Source organism: Giraffa tippelskirchi, chromosome 13 (assembly GCF_054371585.1).
Source record: "Giraffa tippelskirchi isolate mGirTip1 chromosome 13, T2T-mGirTip1v1.2.pri, whole genome shotgun sequence".
NCBI classification, from domain to species: Eukaryota; Metazoa; Chordata; class Mammalia; order Artiodactyla; family Giraffidae; genus Giraffa; species Giraffa tippelskirchi.
The window spans coordinates 89,857,350-89,875,927 of NC_137287.1; positions in this window are offsets into that span (position 1 = coordinate 89,857,350).

The window sequence follows — 18,578 nt, forward strand, 5'->3', positions numbered from 1 at the left end:
CCCCATAGACGGCAGCCCACCAGGCTCTGCCGTCCCTGGGATTCTCCAGGCAAGAATACTGAAGTGGGTTGCCGTTTCCTTCTCCAGTGCATGAAAGGGAAAAGTGAAAGTGAAGTCACTCAGTCATCCAGCTCTTAGCGACCCCATGGACTGTAGCCCATCAGGCTCCTCGGTCCATGGGATTTTGCAGGCAAGAGTACTGGAGTGGGGTGCCATTGCCTTCTCCGATATGCTTTTTAGAACAATATAAAATTAAGTTCTAGAGCATCTTACTTTTCACTGATTTCTTTGGTTAGTGTGTAGAGAGATTTAGTGGCTGCAATCTATCCATAGCTCACATCTAAAAATTTATGTAAAAAGCCAAAAAATATAATTATTGGGCAACTGAAGCTAATAAAAATGAATGTGAATATATGTGGGTAGTTATCAGAGCAATGTCTCCAGGCATCGGTTTCTGCTTTGTAAAGGAGGGAGATTATCTCACTGCCTTTTCCGGCTCCACCAGCATTACAGTTCTGGGACCTCCCATGCTAGTCTCACACCCGCTCCCGGAGGTCCTGTTGCTGCTATTGTTCTAAAGACCCTCGTGAAAGTTTGCTTATCAGATATTATTTCTCTTCACATGACCTTGTTTTCTTTACCCCTGGTTTCCTTACTTTCGTTTTCCCCTTTCTGTTATTTTTTTTTTTTTTTTGGAGGGTGAGATGGTAAATGATTCCTCGGCCTCTGAACCAACACCATCAGACCTGTTGGCTCCGGGTAGACACCTCTTTCCCTCTTCTTCACTTAAACATAGAAAATACCAGGAAATGCACATCTACATTTTTGTAATCATCCTCCAACCTCTTGTCAGAGATACCTTTATATAGTCACTTTTTAGGGAGGACAAAATTTAGTCACATTCTACAACATCATTTTAATAAGAATTTCTTGCATTGAGTTTACATAAAAATAAGACAGCTACATTTACCCTTTATTACCAAGGTCTATACTCTCACAGATGGTGGATGAGCACATCTGATCGCAAGTAATTGTGAACTGAAGTTCCTTTTCAATGCTACATTTTACATAAATTCTTTTCTCTCATTGCCACCTAACAAATGAGAACCTTTGAGAAATATTCTGAGTTTCTTTAAAACCCAGCGCTGTGGTATATAGTATTTAAGATATTCTTTTTTATTCTCTGCCTTCAACTTCATGATAGTTGTTATTGGGTAGTCATTTCCCTTCCCACACAAATTCATATTTAAGAAAATGCCAGAGCTATTCAGCACAGTGTTGGAAGTCCTCACGGCAGCAATTTGACAAGTAAAAGAAATAAAATGTATCCAAATTGGAAGGGAAGAGGTAAAACAGTCATTATACTCAAATGACATGATACTATATAGAAAATTCTAAAGAATCCACATAAAAACTACTAGAATTGCTAAACAAATTCAGCAAGGTAGTAGGAAACAAGATTAACTTACAGAAATCTGTTTAATTTCTGTACACTGAATGAAATATCAGAAAGGGAAATATAGAAAACAAATCTTTTTTGTAAAATAATTTTGGGGCTGTGGTGGGTCTTCGTTGCTGCATGCAGGCTTTCCCTAGCTGTAGCAAGCAGGGGCTACTCTTCGTTGCTGTGTGTGGGCTTCTCACTCTGGTGCCTTCTCTTGTGGTGGAGCACAGGCTTCGGGCATACAGGCTTCAGTAGTTGCAGCACATTGGCTCAGTGTTTGCAGTATGTGGGCTATAGGGCACATGGGCTTCAGAAATTGTGGCATATGAACTTAGTTGCTCCACAGCATGTGGAACCTTCCCAGACCAGGGGTCAAAACTGCATCCCCTACATTAGTAGGCAGATTCTTATCCACTGCACCACCAGGGAAGTCCAAAAACAATCTTTTTCTAGAACATATTTTTTAAAAACCTTAGGAATAAACATGACCAAGGAGGTGAAAGATTTATATGCTGAGAACTATAAAACATTGATAAAGAAAATTGAAGATAATGTAAAGAAATGAAAGATATCCCATACTCTGTATTAGAAGAATTAATATTGTTAAAAATCACTGTTCTACCCAAACCACTGTACAGATTTAATGTGATCCCTATCATTACTCATGAAATTTGTCACCAAACTAGAACAAATTTTCCTAAAGTCTATATGGAACCACAAAAGACCCAGAACTGCCCAAACAATCCTGAGGAAAAAGAGCAAAGCTGGAGGCACAACTCTCCCTGTCTTTGGACACTACTGCAAAGCTACAGTAGTCAAAACAGCATGGCACTGGCACAAAAACGGACATATGGATGAGTGAAACAGAATAGAGAATCCAGAAATAAATCCACACACCTAAGGTTAATTAAACTTCAACAAAGGAGGCAAGAATATACATTGGTGAAAGGACAGCCTCTTCAGCAAGTGGTGCTAGAAAAGTTGGACAGCCATGCCACAGCTAAATGGATGAAGTTAGAACACTCTTTCATATCATACACAAAAATAAACTCAAAATGAAGTGCTTAAAGACTTTATGAGACATGACACCATAAATCTCCTAGTAGAGAACGTAGGCAAAACATTATCTGACATAAATTGTATCAGTGTTTTCTCAGGTCAGTCTCTCAAAGCAAAAGAAATAAAAGCAAAGACTTCCTTCATGGTCCAGGGGTTGAGAATCTGCCTTGCAATGCATGGGATGCAAGTTTTATCCCTGGTCAGGGAACTAAGATCCCACATGCTGTGGGGCAACTAGGCCTGTCTTTAGCAACAAAGACTCAATGCAGCCAAATAAATAAAAGAAAGGAAGAAAAGCAAAAATGAAATAATGGGACCTAATCAAACTTAAAAGCTTTTGCACAGCAAAGGAAAACGTAAACAAAATGACAAGACAACCTACAGAATAGGAGAAAATATTCTTAAATGATGTGATGAACAAGAGTTTTATTTCCAAAATACATAAACAGCTCACACAACTCAATAATGAAAAAGCTAAACAACTCAAAAAAAAAAAAAGCCAACAAACTGGGCAGAAAACCTAAATAGACATTTCTCCAAAGAAGACATATAGATTGCCAACAAGCACATGAAAAGATGTTCAACTTTGCTAATTATAAAAGAAATACAAGTCAAAACTACTTCATCTATTTAGTTTGAAATGCCAGGCTGCATGAAGCACAAGCTGGGATCAAGATTGCTGGGAGAAATGTCAATAACTTCAGATATGCAGATGACATCACCCTTATGGTGGAAAGTGAAGAGGAACTAAAGAGCCTCTTGATGAAAGTGAAAGAGGAGAGTGAAAAAGCTGGCTTAAAACTCAACATTCAGAAAACTAAGATCATGGCGTCTGGTCCCATCACTTCATGGCAAATAGATGGGGAAACAATGGAAACAGTGAGAGATTAATTTCTTGGGCTCCAAAATCACTGCAGATGGTGACTGCAGCCATGAAATGAAAAGATGCTTGCTCTTTGGAAGAAAAGCTATGACCAACCTAGACAGCGTATTAAAAAGCAGAGACATCACTTTGCTGACAAAGGTCCATCTAGTCAAAGCTATGGTTTTTCCAGTAGTCATGTATGGATGTGAGAGTTGGACTCTAAAGAAAGCTGAGAGCCGAAGAATTGATGCTTTTGAACTGTGGCATTGGAGAAGACTCTTGAGAGTCCTTTGGACTGCAAGGAGATCAAACCAGTCCATCCTAAAGGAAATCAACCCTGAATATTTACTGGAAGGACTAATGCTGAAGCTGAAGCTCCAATACTTTGGCCAACTGATGTGAAGAACTGACTCATTGGAAAAGACCCTGAGTGTGGGAAAGATTGAAGGGAGGTGGAGAAGGGGACAACAGGGATGAGATGGTTAGATGGCATCACCGACTCGATGGACATGAGTTTGAGCAAGCTCCGGGAGTTGGTGATTGCCAGGGAAGCCTGGAGTGCTACAATCCATGAGGTTGCAGAGAGACTGAACTGAACTGAATTTAATTTACTTCAATTTTAAAATTAATTAACTAATAATAAAAGAAATGTCAGAGTATTTTTTATCATTGACTTTGGAATTGTTTCTTGTCCTGAAGGATCCTCTATTTTTTAAAGAAGTTTTTTTCAGATTTGGGTAATTGACATAGATTTAAAAGTGGTATTATCTTCATGCATGTTTTGGATATGTAATGCCAGCAGAGCTAAGAGAAATTCTTTAGAGCTTTAGGGGACAGGAACACTAAAGATTACAATTGTAAATAGTAGTTCATGAGAAAATTGTCTTCTGTTAGTAGTGAAATATAAACTGTCCTTTTGGGTTCTTACCTTCTCTGTAGTATTTGAAGAGAGAAACAGCTATCTCACTGTATTGCCCAGTGAAAAATCCCTTAAAGAGCTGAAGAAAAATGTATGAGACATTTTAGATCTCCCAGGGGAAATGTGTAGCAGTTAAAAATCTAGATGAACAGTAAAATGTAAAGTAAATAATTGCAGGGCTAAGTTATACTTTCTTAAAATTATTACAGTCTAAAACTATTTCCCGAATCATTTGGTCATTGTCTCTTAATCTCCAGTTTGATCTCTTTGGCTCATGTGTAGTATTTAGATAAAGATAGAGACAAGCTGCAGAGAGCCCTATGTACTTCCTATTTTGTTCTTTTTATTTAACTGCAGACACAAAATTTCAAACACAGGAAGTTCTGCTTCCTCGACAGCTGCATGCAAAAACCAATGCATTTCTTCTGTTTCTGACCTGAGTCTGTCCAATAGGCTACCTCTTGCAGTCGAGGCTTTATCTGCCTTTCTCACCACTCTAACACAGTGGTGAAGGCCTGTGTTAACTTTCACATACGTCATTCAGGAGTGAATTCTCCTTTCTTATTTGTACTCACTTCCCTTTTCTTATTGCCGTTTTGAAAACTTCAGAATGTGGGCAAAGAAAGTCGAAGAGAAAGTGAAACTCAGCACAGTGTTTTTAATTAGCAATTGTATTTTTTAAAAGGAAAGTTGCTGAAAGAAAAACTAAGTGAATCTACAGATTAGAACAAGATCAAGGGGTAAGTATGGAGTTTCTTACATAGTTATTAATGTTATTGTTCATTGCTCAGTCACTAAGTTGTGTTAGACTCTTTGTGACCCCACGGACTGCAACATGCCAGGCTTCCCTGTTCTTCACCATCTCCCGGAGTTTGCTCAGACTCATGTACTTTGAGTCAGTGATGTCATCCAACCATCTCATCTTTTGTCGCCCTCTTCTCTTCTTGCCTTCCCTCATAGCTCAGTTGATAAAGAATCCACCTGCAATGCAGAAGACCTGGGTTTGATTCCTGGGTCGGGAAGATCCGCTGGAGAAGGGATAGGCTACCCACTCCAGTATTCTTGGGCTTCCCTTTTGGCTCCAGTACTCTTGCCAGAGAATCCCATGGACGGAGGAGCCTGGTAGGCTGCAGTCTATGGGGTCCCTAAGAGTCGGACACGACTGAGCGACTTCACTTTCACTTTTCCCTTTCATGCACTGGAGAAGGAAATGGCAACCCAGTCCAGTGTTCTTGCCTGGAGAATCCCAGGGACAGCGGAGCCTGGTGGACTGCCGTCTATGGGGTCGCACAGAGTCAGACACGACTGAAGCGACTTAGACTTAGACTTTGGCTCAGATGGTAAAGAATCTGCCAGCAATGCGGGAGACCTGGGTTCGATCCCTGGGTTGGGAAGATCCCCTGGAGGAGGGAAAGGCTACCCACTCCAGTATTCTGGCCTGGAGAATTCCACGGACTGTATAGTCTATGGGGTCGCAAAGAGTCGGACACGACTGCAAAGAGTAGGACACAACTGAGCGACTTTCACTTTCACTTTCTCTTCTTACCCTCAATCTTTCCCAGCATGGGGGTCTTTCCCAATGAGTCACCTCTTTGCATAAGGTGGCCAAAGTATTGGAGCTTCAGCTATCAACATCAGTCCTTCCAGTGAATATTCAGGGTTGCTTTCCTTTAGAATTGACTGGTTTGATCTCCTTGCTGTCCAAAAGACTCTGAAGAGTTTTCTCCAGCACCACAATTCAAAAGCATCAATTCTTCGGTGCTCAGACTTCTTTATGGTCCAACTCACACATCCTTACATGACTACTGGAAAAACAATAGCTTTGACTATATGAACCTTAGTTGGCAAAGTGATGTCTCTGCTTTTTAATACACTGTCTAGATTTGTCACAGCTTTTCTTCCAAGGAGTAAGCGTCTTTTCATTTCATGGCTGCAGTCACTGTCCACAGTGATTTTGGAGCCCAAGAAAATAAAATCTGTCACTGTTTCCACTTTTGCCCCATCTATATTCAGTTCAGCTCAGTTCACTCACTCAGTCGTGTCCTACTCTTTGCGACCCCGTGAACCATAGCACGCCAGGCCTCCCTATCCATCACCAACTCCCAGAGTTTACCCAAACTCATGTCCATTGAGTTGGTGATGCCATCCAACCATCTCATCCTCTGTCATCCCCTTCTCCTCCCACCCTCAATCTTTCCCAGAATCAGGGTCTTTTCAAATGAGTCAGCTCTTCGCATCAGGTGGCCAAAGTATTGGAGTTTCAGCTTCAACATCAGTCTTTCCAATGAACACCCAGGACTGATCTCCTTTAGGATGGACTGGTTGGATTTCCTTGCAGTCCAAGGGACTCTCAAGAGTCTTCTCCAAAACCACAGTTCAAAAGCATCAATTCTTCGGCTCTCAGCTTTCTTTAGAGTCCAACTCTCACATCCATACATGACTACTGGAAAAACCATAGCCTTGACTAGACGGACCTTTGTTGGCAAAGTAATGTCTCTGCTTTTTAATATGCTATCTAGGTTGGTCGTAACTTTCCTTCCAAGGAGTAAGCGTCTTTTAATTTCATGGCTGCAGTCACCATCTGCAGTGATTTTGGAGCCCCCCAAAATAAAGTCAGGCACTGTTTCCCCATCTATTTGCCATGAAGTGATAGGACCGGATACCATGATCTTAGTTTTCTGAATGTTGAGCTTTAAGCCACCTTTTTCACTCTCCTCTTTCACTTTCATCAAGAGGCTCTTTAGTTCTTCACTTTCTACCATAAGGGTGGTGTCATCTGCATATCTGAGATTATTGATATTTCTCCCGGCAATCTTGATTCCAGCTTGTGCTTCATCCAGCCCAGAGTTTCTCATGATGTACACTGCATATAAGTTAAATAAGCAGGGTGACAATATACAGCCTTGACATACTCCTTTTCTTATTTGGAACCAATCTGTTGTTCCATGTCCAGTTCTAACTGTTGCTTCCTGACCTGCATACAGGTTTCTCAAGAGGCAGGTCAGGTGGTCTGGTATGCCCATCTCTTTCAGAATTTTCCACTGTTTATTGTGATCCACACAGTCAAAGGCTTCGGCATAGTCAATAAACTAGAAATAGATGTTTTTCTGGAACTCTCTTGCTTTTTTGATTATCCAGCAGATGTTGGCAATTTGATCTCTGGTTCCTCTGCCTTTCCTAAAACCAGCTTGAACATCTGGAATTTCACAGTTCACGTATTGCTGAAGCCTGGCTTGGAGAATTTAAGCATTTCTTTACTAGCTTGTGAGATGAGTGCAATTGTGCAGTTGTTTGAGCATTCTTTTGGCATTGCCTTTCTTTGGGATTGAAATGAAAACTGACCTTTTCCAGTCTTGTGGCCACTGCTGAGTTTTCCAAATTTGCTGACATATTGAGTGCAGCACTTTCACAGCATCATCTTTTAGGATTTGAAATAGCTCAGCTGGAATTCCATCACCTCCACTAGCTTTGTTTGTAGTGATGCTTCCTAAGGCCCACTTGACTTCAGATTCCAGGATGTCTGGCTCTAGGTGAGTGATCACACCATCGTGATTATCTGGGTCATGAAGATCTTTTTTGTACTGAATGTTAATTATAAAACTGTCTAAGTGTATGTCTGCATTCTAGCTAAGCCTCTAACAGAAATAAAAATTTGCTGTCTGTTTTAAATGCTTATGTATTTATTTCTACTTAATATTTAACCAAGAGTTTCTATTAGAGGTGTTTAGTTGTTCTGTGTTAAAAAACATTTTGGAATTCTTTATGTAAATGTGTTACATGTCAGCAAGTTCTCATGAGCATGGGCACAGACACATAATAGCAGCTTGACTAAATAAATTGTGATATATTCTTAGATATGTTTAATGTAACTATTAAAGAAGTTGTTGATAAAGTTTTTTGATAAAGATATTAAATGAAAACTATGATATTCATTGGAGAAAATGATCATAATTATATACAAATATGTATTAATAGATAAAAACAAGAAATATAGATGCTAAATACATCCATCTCTACAAATAAAATTATATGTAGCTTACCTTTTCTTTTTTATATTTTTATTTTCTTGATCCTGTATTCATTTTGCAATCATAAAAAAAGTTTCAAAAGTTAAATATTTTTCTAGGTCAAAGGAATTGAATATTGACACTTTTATATTGTTCACTCATGTAGTATTGGTCTTCAGATTCCCTGAGTGGGATATTTTGAAAAATAAGAGGTAAACCATACTTCAGTGTGTTTTTAGGAAAATGGTAATCTAATAGAATAAGCTGGAGTTCAATCAGAATGAAGTGCTCTTGCACTTAGTTCCTTGCCCAGGGATTGAGCCTGAGCAGCTTGGATAAAAACTGGGAATGATAGCCGCTAGTCTACCAGGGGCTACAAGCTAGAAGCAAAAGTCCCCGGCCCCTGCCCCCATTGAAAAATGCATTTCTCAAGGAGAAAAAAACTGTAAAACCAGGTACAAAATTTATTATTAGAGACAAAGCACAACAAATGGGAGAGCACACAGAGAAACAGTTTGCTTATTTCAGACAGAAACAGGGCAGAAATATACACAGGAGAGTAAGCCTGTGGGCAGCTCCCTAAGGAGGAGGAGCCCAGTAAAGAGGTGGTTAAATCATTTATATACAGCAGCTCTTCTGGGTCTTTGTTTACCTTTGGTTAGTTGTCTGGTTTCTTTTTCCACACCTGCCCTGCCCTGGACTCCTCCCCAACACGCATGTGCAGCTTTTTTCCAGGATGGATTCCAGCCCAAAGGCCTGCGGGATGGCCTTGGCATCACCTGTCTTAGGGTGGTGGCCTCCTTCTTTTTGACCCTCAAGGAGCCTTTCTGTGCATGTGCAATGTTTCCCTTGCCCCAAGGATGGGAGATATACCACCTATTGATCTTTCACCCCAAAACAGGGTTTAGCCCCTCTCTGTTTCTGCCATGACTATTGTCTTAACGTGTCCTCAGGAGATAAAACCTGACTATTTACCCTTTTTCTTGTTGTTATTTCTATTTCAAAGTACAAACAGGAGGCTCCTAAGCTGGAGCACACATATCTCCTATCTCACCTTCAGCTTCTGCACTTGGCAGTATTTCACACAAGGTGCAATGATTACCAAAGAGAATTAGAAAGATTTTCTCTACCTAAACTATCTTTGTTAAATAATATGTTTTAGAAGAAAATAAAAGTTTATCTTGCATGTTGACAAAGTTGGGTAAGTTAAATTTCAAGTCCTTCATCTGAAAGTGATCACCATTAAAGAAGTGTTTAGCAGATCTGCTTAACCCTGGACATGAACTCAATCATGGATTTACCAATGGCTGAGGAACAAAATCTCTCCAAGTAGTGATAGTTTTTCTCTCTCAGGAGGCACTACCTCCACATAGAGTAAAGAATTCCCTCTTTTTGATCCCTGTGGGTCTTGGTTATGTGGGCTCTGATTGTAACCATTAAACAAACCTCCTTGTATACTCAACTTCTATTTTTATGCCTGGCTGGAGGGAATAATGGCCCTGTAGTCACTACAGCCTGCTGTGTGGTTGCTGGGAGAGTGGATTAGCTATGCCTGTTTGGGTTTTCAATGACTGGCAAGCCATGCAGTCAAAATAGTTTCTTAGGTGGCGAATTTATAGAACCAGTAGCTCAGCCATACAAACATCCTATATCCCTATGGGGCTAAGCTTACTGTATCAAAAATGCACAGACATGGGAGTGGCACTCACAGCATAAGCCTCTTTCTCACTTTGTTTCCTCCTTCTGTCAATTGAAAAAAGAGAAGCGTGTAAGGACACGTCCCCAAATCTCTATATTGCTTCATTCCTATCACATCTCCAGCAGAATCAGAGCAACTAATTAATATGAATAACTTGAATCAGAAGATTAATAATCAGTCCCAGCATGACCTAGAAATGTGTTTATAAGGCGCGGAAAGGGCAGGGAAACACACTGCTCTGTCTCTGAAAGTTAGGTCCTCTGGGTAAAACTGCAGCTCTCACATCTGCAAAGCAAGGCGGTTCCTGCTAGATAGAGGCTGCAAAACACACTCTCTGTTGATGCCTCTTCCTCTTTGAAGTAACACAGCTTTCCCAGCATTCTGTGTGCTGACAGTCACACACTCTTTGAAAACGCTTGCTTGAAGGTCATTTTTCAATAGCAATTTGCCCTGACTGTGTGCCTTTAGGGAAGGCCCTGACATTCACAGGAAATGGAAAACCAACAACCATACGTCTGTCTGTTCTATCACATTTTCTCTGTTGCATAGATCCAGGAAGCCCAGGTCTGTATGTAAAACTCTCAGATTCTGGTGGGGTCACATATTGAGTGTGAATCCGGATACCAGACCTTGGTGGCAAAATTGGAAATTTTTCCTCAGTTGGCCCTGAAAAGGTGCGGCCTAGCAACTGGTTGAAAATCCATCCAATTGCTGTGTTCTTACTTCTGACAGTGATAGCTTTACTCCACACTTTGGGATTTCTGAAGCAAGGAGGCGGCTCGCAACTCCTAGCCGCTGGCCCATTTCCAGTGAATGCCACCTCATATGGGTAAACACAGTAAGGCAACCAGCTCTCCCAGACACACTCCTGCAGCCTGATTCCTCATGCACAGTCCCAGTATGACGTAGAAATGTGTTTTCAAGGCACAGAAAGTGCAGGGAAATACACTGCCCAGACTCTCTGGAAGTTAGGTCCTCAAGGCAAACCTGAAGGTCTCACTTCTTAGAAGGTAGAGAGTTCCTGATAGATAGAGGCCTGAAAACACACTCTCTGTTGAAGCCTTTCCTTCCTTGAAGGAACATAGCTTTCCCAGCATTCTGTGTGCTGAGAATCACACACTGCTCGAAAATGCCTCCTTGGAGGTCATTTTTTGGTAACAATTTACCCTGTTGGTGTGGCCATAGGGAAGGCCTTCAAACTCCCATGCAGATGCAAACCAACATCCAAACATCTGCTCCATCACGTTTTCTCTGTAGGAGAGATCCCGAGAGCCTAGGTCTGTCTGGAAAATTCTTTTATTTTACTGGGACACATCCTAAGTGTGAACCTGGATACCAGACCTTGGTGGCAAAATTCACATTTTTCTCTCTGTTGGCCCTAAACCGGTGTGGCTTGGTGACTTCTTGAAAAATCCACCCAATTGCGGTTTTCTACTTCTGACAGCAATAGATTTGTTTCCCCCTTAGCAATTTCTGAACCAAGCAGCTGGCTCGCAAGCCCTAGCCACTGAGCCATATCCAGGGGAAAGTCACCTCGTCCGGGTAACCACAGCATGGCACTCAGCACTCCCAGACACACTCCCGCAGCCTGCTCCCTCATGGGTCATCCCGGAATGACCTGGGTATGTGTTCACAAGGCTGAGAAAGGGCAGGGAAACACACTGCCCTGTCTCTGGAAGTAAGGTCCTCTGGGTAAACCTGCAGCTCTCACATCTTTGAAGCAAGATGGTTCCTGCTAGGTAGAGGCCTGAAAACACACTCTCTGTTGATGCCTCTTCCTCCTCAAAGTAACACAGCTTTCCCAGCATTCTCTGTGCTGACAGTCACACACTGCTTGAAAACGTCTGCTTGGTGGCCATTTTTCAGAAGCAATTTCCCCTAACAGTGTTGATGTAGGGACGGCCAGCACACTCCCAGGGAAAGACAAACCAACATCCAAACATCCTTCCCATCACGTTTTCTCTCAATGAGAGATCCAGAGAGCCTAGGTCTTTCTGTCAATATCTTGGGTACTGCAGGGACACAACCTGTGTTGAAACTTGGATACAGGACCTTGGTGGCAAAATTCACCTTCTTCTCTAGGTTGGCCTTAAAACTTTGCACCATAGCAACTGCTTGAAAATCCATCCAGTTGCTGTTTTCTTCCTTCTGAGATAGCTTTGGTCCTCCCTTTGGGATTTCTGATGCAAGCAGGCGGCGTGCAACTCCTAACCACTGGCCCAATTCCAGTGGAATGTCACCTCGTCTGGGTAACCACAGTAAGGGACCCAGCAATCCTAGATACACTCCCGCAGCCTGCTTCTTCATGGGCTGTCCCGGTATAATGAGGAATGTGTTTACAAGGCTCAGAAAGTGCACACTGCCCTGTCCCTGGAATTCAGCTCTTCTGGGCAATGCTGGTGTTCTCACATTGTAGAAGCTAAACAGTTTCTGATAGATAGTGGCCTGAATGCACACTCCCTGTGGATGTCTTCACTGTGTGGAAGGGTCAAGCTTTTCTAGCATTCTGTGTGCTGAGAGTCACACACTGCTTGAAAACTCTTGCTTGCAGGTCATTTTATAGAAGCAATTTCTCCTGACGGTGTGCCTGTAGGGAAGGCCCCCACACCCATAGGGAAAGCAAACCAACATCCAAACATCTATTCCATCACGTTCTCTCTGTAGTGAGATGCAGAGAACCCAGGTCTGTCTGACACATTCTTGGATCCTGTGGGGACACAGGATACCGGGCCTAGGGGGCAAAAGTCGCATTTTTCTCTCCGGGGGCCCTAACACAGTACAGCCTAGCAACTGCTTGAAAATCCATCCAATTGTGTTTTCTTCCTTCTGACAGAGCTATCTTTGCCCCACCCTTTTGGGATTTCTGAAGCAAGTGGGTGGCTCGAAACTCCTCGCCTTGTGCCCATTTGCAGTGGAATGTCACCTTGATGAGGTGACCACAGTATGGCACCCAGCCCTCTCAGACACACTTCCACAGCTTGCTTCCTCATGGACACTACCCCTGTGACTGAGGAATGTGTTTGCAAGGCTCAGAAAGTGCAGGGAGACACGTGGCCCTGACTCTGGAATTTAGGTCCTCAGAGCAAGCCTAGAGGTCTCACGTCTTAGAAGCAGAACAGTTGCTGCAAGATAGAGGCTTGAAAATGCACTCTCTGTGGATGCCTGTTCTTCCTTGAAGGAAGATAGCTTTCCCAGCCTCCTGTGTGCTGAGAGTCACACACTGCTTGAAAGTGCTTGCTTGGAGGTCATTTTTCAGTGGCAATGTCCCCTGAGGCCCTGCCCATAGGGAGGGGTCCCACACTCACAGAGAAAGTCAAAGCAACATCCAAACGTCTGTTCCATCATGTTTCCCCTGCAGGAGAGATCTAGTGAGCCTAGATCTGTCTGGAACATTCTTGGATCCTGCCTGTGTGTCAACCTAGATACTGGGCCTTGGGGGCAAAATTGGCATTTTTCTCTCCGGGGGCCCTAACATGGTGCGGCCTAGCAGCTGCTTGAAAATCCACCCAGTTGCTGTTTTCTTCCTTCTGACAGAGCTAGCTTTGCTCCACCCTTTGGGATTTCTGAAGCAAGTAGGCAGCTCGAAACTCCTCACCTGGGGCCCATTTATACTGGAATGTCACCTCGACAAGGTGACCACAGTATAGCACCCAGCCCTCTCAGACAGACTTCTGCAGCCTGCTTCCACATGAGCAGTACTGCTATGACCTAGGAATGTGTTTGCAAGGCTTGGAAAGTGCAAGGAGACACACAGCCCTGACGCTGGAATTTAGGTCCTTGAAGCAGGCCTGGAGGTCTCACTTCTTAGAAGCGAAACAGTTGCTGCAAAATAGAGGCCTGAAAACACACTCTCTGTGGATGCCTTCCCTTCCTCAAAGGAAGATAGCTTTCCCAGCCTCCTGCGTGCTGAGAGACACACAGTGCTGGAAAGCGCTTGCTTGAAGATCATTTTTTAGTGGCAATGTGCCCTGAGGCCCTGCTCATAGAAAGGGGTCCCACACTCACAGGGAACGTCAAAGCAACATCCAAATGTCTGTTCCATCTCGTTTCCTCTGCAGGAGAGATCTAGTGAGCCTAGGTTTGTCTGGAACATTCTTGGATCCTGTGGGGACACACCCTGTGTGTCAACCTGGATATTGGGCCTTGGGGGCAAAACTCACATTTTTCTCTCGGTAGGTATTAAACTGGGGAGGCCTAGCAATTGCTTGAAAAGCCATCCAATTGTTGTTTTCTCGCTTCTGACAGCGCTAGCTTTACTCATCCCTTTGGCATTTCTGAAGCACGTGGGAAACTTGCAAGTGCTTGCTGTGGGCCCATTTTCAGTGGAGTGTCACGGTCGAGTAGGTGACCACAGTATGGTACCCAGCACTCTCAGACACACTCACACAAATTGCTTCCTCATGGGCAGTTGTGGAATGGTGGAGGAATGTGTTTGCAAGGCTTGGAAAGTGCAGGGAGATACACTGCCCTGACTCTGGAAGTTAGATCCTCTGGACAAGCCTGGAGGTCTCACGTCTTAGAAACTAGACAGTTTCTGCTAGATAGAGGCCTGAAAACATATGTTCTGTGTTGCCTTTCCCTCCACGAAGGAAGGTAGCTTTCCCAGCATTCTGTGCGCTGAGTCTCTCACACTGCTTGAAAGACTAGCTAGGAGGTCTTGTTTCAGTTGCAATTTCCCCTAAGGCTTAGACCGTTGGGAAGGTCCCAGCACTCACAGGGAAAGGCAAATCAAATCCAAACGGCTGATCCATCATGGTTTCTCTGTAGGAGAGGTACAGTGAGCCTCGGTCTGTCTGGAAAATTCTCGGATCCTGAGGGGACACACCATGAGTGTTAACATCGATACCCACCTTGGTTTCAAGTGTCCCATTCATCTCTCGGTGGGGCCTAAAGGGGGTCGACCTAGCAACTGTTTGAAAATCCATCCAGTTGCTGTTTTCTCACTTCTGACAGCACTAGCTTTGGTCCACCCTTTGGGATTTCTTAAGGAAGAGAGTGGCTCGTAATTCCTCACCACGGGCCCATTTGCAGCGGAAAGTTACCTCGCAGAGGTGACCCTCCATCACAGTTTCTCTGTAGGAGAGATCCAGTGAGCATAGGTCTGTCTGGAAATTTCTTGGAATTACGGGGACACACCATGAGTGTGAACCTGGATAACAGATCTTGATGGCAAAACTTGCATTTTTCACTCTATAGGCCCTAAAGCGGGGCTGCCTAGCAATTGCTTGAAAAACCATCCATTGCTGTTTTCTCACTACTGACAGCACTAGGTTTGCTCCACCCTTCGGCTTTTCTGAAGCAAGCGGATGGCTCACAATCTCGCACGCCGGGCCCTTTTTCAGTGGGATATCACCTCGACTAGGTGACGACAGTATTGCACCCAGCACTCTCAGACACACTCCTGCAGTCTACTTCCTCACGGACAGTCACAGTGTGCCCAAGAAATGTGTTTAGAAGGCTCAGAAAGTGTAGGGAGACACACTGCCCTGACTGTGGAAGTTAGGTCCTCTGGGCAAGCCTGGACGTCTCACGTATTAGAAACTAGACAGTTCCTACTAGGCAGAGGCCTGAAAACACATCTCTGTTGAAGCGTTTCCTTCCTTGAAGGAAGATAGCTTTCCCAGCATACTGTGTGCTGAATGACACACACTGCTGGAAAGGGCTTACTTGGAGGTCATTTCTTATTTGCCATTGCCCCTGAGGCTGAGACCATAGGGAGGGTCCCCACACTCACAGTGAAAGGCAAACCAACATTCAAATATGGGTTCCATCACGTTTTCCCTGTAGGAGAGATCCAGTGAACCTAGGTCTGTCTGGAAAATACTTGGACCCTGTGTGTTCACACCCTGAGTGTGAACCTGGATACCGGGCATTGGGGGGAAAATTTCCATTTTTCGCTTGGTGGGCCGTAAGTGGGCTCGCCTAGCAGCTGCTTGAAAATCCATCCAAATGCGGTTTTCTTACTTATAACAGCAGTAGCTTTGGTTTTCCCTTTGGGTTTCTTCAGGAAGCAGGTGGATTGCAACTCCTCGCTGCGAGCCCATTGTAGCGGATGTCACCTCGACTAGGTGAACCTGGGTCCGGTGAACCTAGGTCTGTCTGGAAAATTCTTGGATTCTGCGGGTACACAAACTGGGTGTTAACATTTATATCGGACCTTTGTGGCAAAAATCCCATTTTCCTCTCGGTGGGACCTAAAGCAATGTGCCCTAGCAATTGGATGAAAATCCATCCAATTGCTGTTTTCTCACTTCGGACAGCACTAGCTTTGGTCCACCCTTTGGGATTTCTTAAGGAAGCCAGCGTATTGCAACTCCTCACCACGGGCCCATTTGCACTGGAATGCAGCCTCGACTAGGTGACCACAGTATGGCACCCAGCAGTTTTAGACACACTCCCGAAGCCTGCTGCCTCATGGGCTGTTGCAGCATGGCCTAGGAATGTGTTTATAAGGCTCAGAAAGTGCAGGGAGACATGTTGCCCTGACTCTGGAAGTTAGGTCCTCTGGGCAAGTCTGGAGGTCTCACGTCTTAGAAGTTCATCCGTTCCTGCTAGTTAGAGGCCTGAAAACACACTCTCTATAGATGCCTTTCCTTCCATGAAGGAAGACAGCTTTCCCAGCATTCTGAGTGCTGAGAGACACACATTGCTCAAAAGCGCTTGCTTGGAGGTCATTTTTCAGTTATAATATGCTCTGAGGGGCTAACCATAGTGAAGGGCCTCAGCTAACACAGAAAGGCAAACCATCATCCAAAAGTCTATTCCATCATGTCATTCTCACTAGGAGAGCTCTAGTGAGCCTAGGTCTATCTGGAAAATTCTTGGATCCTGTGGGGACACACCCTGAGTGTGAACCTGGATACTGGACCTTGGTGGCAAAATTCACATTTTTCTCTCGGTGGGCCGTTAAGGGGTGCAGCCTAGCAACTGCTGGAAAATCTATCCAATTGCTGTTTTCTTACTTCAACAGTGCTAGCTTTGCTCCACCATTTTGGATTTCTGAAGCAAGCAGGCAGCTGACCATTCCTCGCCATGGGCCCATTTGGAGGGGAATGTCACCTTGACTAGGTGACCACAGAATGGCACCCAGCACTCTCACACTCCTGCAGCATGCTTCCTCATGTGTAGTCATGGAATGGCTTAGGAATGTGTTTGCAAGTGTTGGAAAGTGCAGGGAGACACCCTACACGTACTTTGGAAGTTAGGTCCTCTGGGAAAGCCTGGAGGTCTCACATCAAAAAACTAGACAGTCCATGCTAGATAGAGCTCTGAAAACACTCTCTCTAGATGCGTTTCCTTCCTCCTAGAAACCTGTTTTTCCCAGCATTCTGTATCCTGAGAGTCATGCACTGCTTGAACACATTTCCTTGCTGGTCACTTTTCAGTGGCAATTTTCCCTGAGGCTTTGACCATAGGGAAGCGCCCCACAAACACGAAAGGGCTAACCAACACCCAAAAGTTTGTTCAATCACGTTTTCTCTTTAGGAGAGATCCAGTGAGCCTAGGTCTGTCTGGAAATGTCTTGGAAAATGCGGGGACACACCCTGAGTGTGAACCTGGATACCACCTTGGTGGCAAAATTGCATTTATCTCTCGGTGGGCCCTAAAGTGGGGTGGCCTCACAACTGCTTGAAAATCCATCCAATTGGTGTTTTCTCACTTCTGACAGCACAAGGGTTGCTCCACCCTTTGGCATTTCTGAAGCAAGTGGGCAGCTGGCAACTCCTTGCCATGGGCCCATTTGTAGCAGAATGTCACCTCAACTAGGTGACCACAGTATGACACCCGTACTCTCAGACACACTCTTGCAGCTTACTTCCTCATGCGCAGTTGTGGTGTGGCCTAGGACTGTGTTTGCAAGGTTCAAAATGTGCAAGAAGACCCTCTGCCTTGACTCTGGAAGTTAGATCCTCTGTGCAAGCCTGGAGGTTCAGGTCTTAGATGCTAACAGTTCCTGCTAGATAGAGGCCTGAAAACACACTCTCTGTTGATGCCTTAACTACCTCGAAGGAAAACAGCTTTCACAGCATACTGTGTGCTGAGTGAGACACACTGCTGGAAAACACTTGCTTAGAGGTCATCTTTGTCTTGAAATTTCCCTGAGCTTAAGACCATAGGGAAGATCCCAACACTCACATGGAAAGTTAAACCAACATCCAAACATCTTTTCCATCATGTTTGCTCTGTAGCAGAGATCCAGTGAGAGTAGGTCTGTCTGGAAATTTCTTGGAAACTGCAGAGACACACCATGAACGTCAACCTGAATATCGGAGATTGATACCAAAGTTTGCATTTTTCTCTTGATGGTCCATAAAGTGGTGTGGCCAGGCAACTGCTTGAAAATCCACACAATTGCTATATTCTCACTGCTGACAGGGCTAGATTTGCTCCACCCTTTGGCATTTCTGAAGCAAGCGGGCAGGTTACAACTCCTTGCCATGGGGCCTTTTGCAGTGGAATGTTACCTCGACTACGTGGCCACAGTATGGCACCCAGCATTCTCAGACTCACACGTGCAGCCTACTTCCACTTGGGCAGTTGCAGTGTGGCCAAGAATGTATTTACAAGGCTTGGAAAGTGCAGGG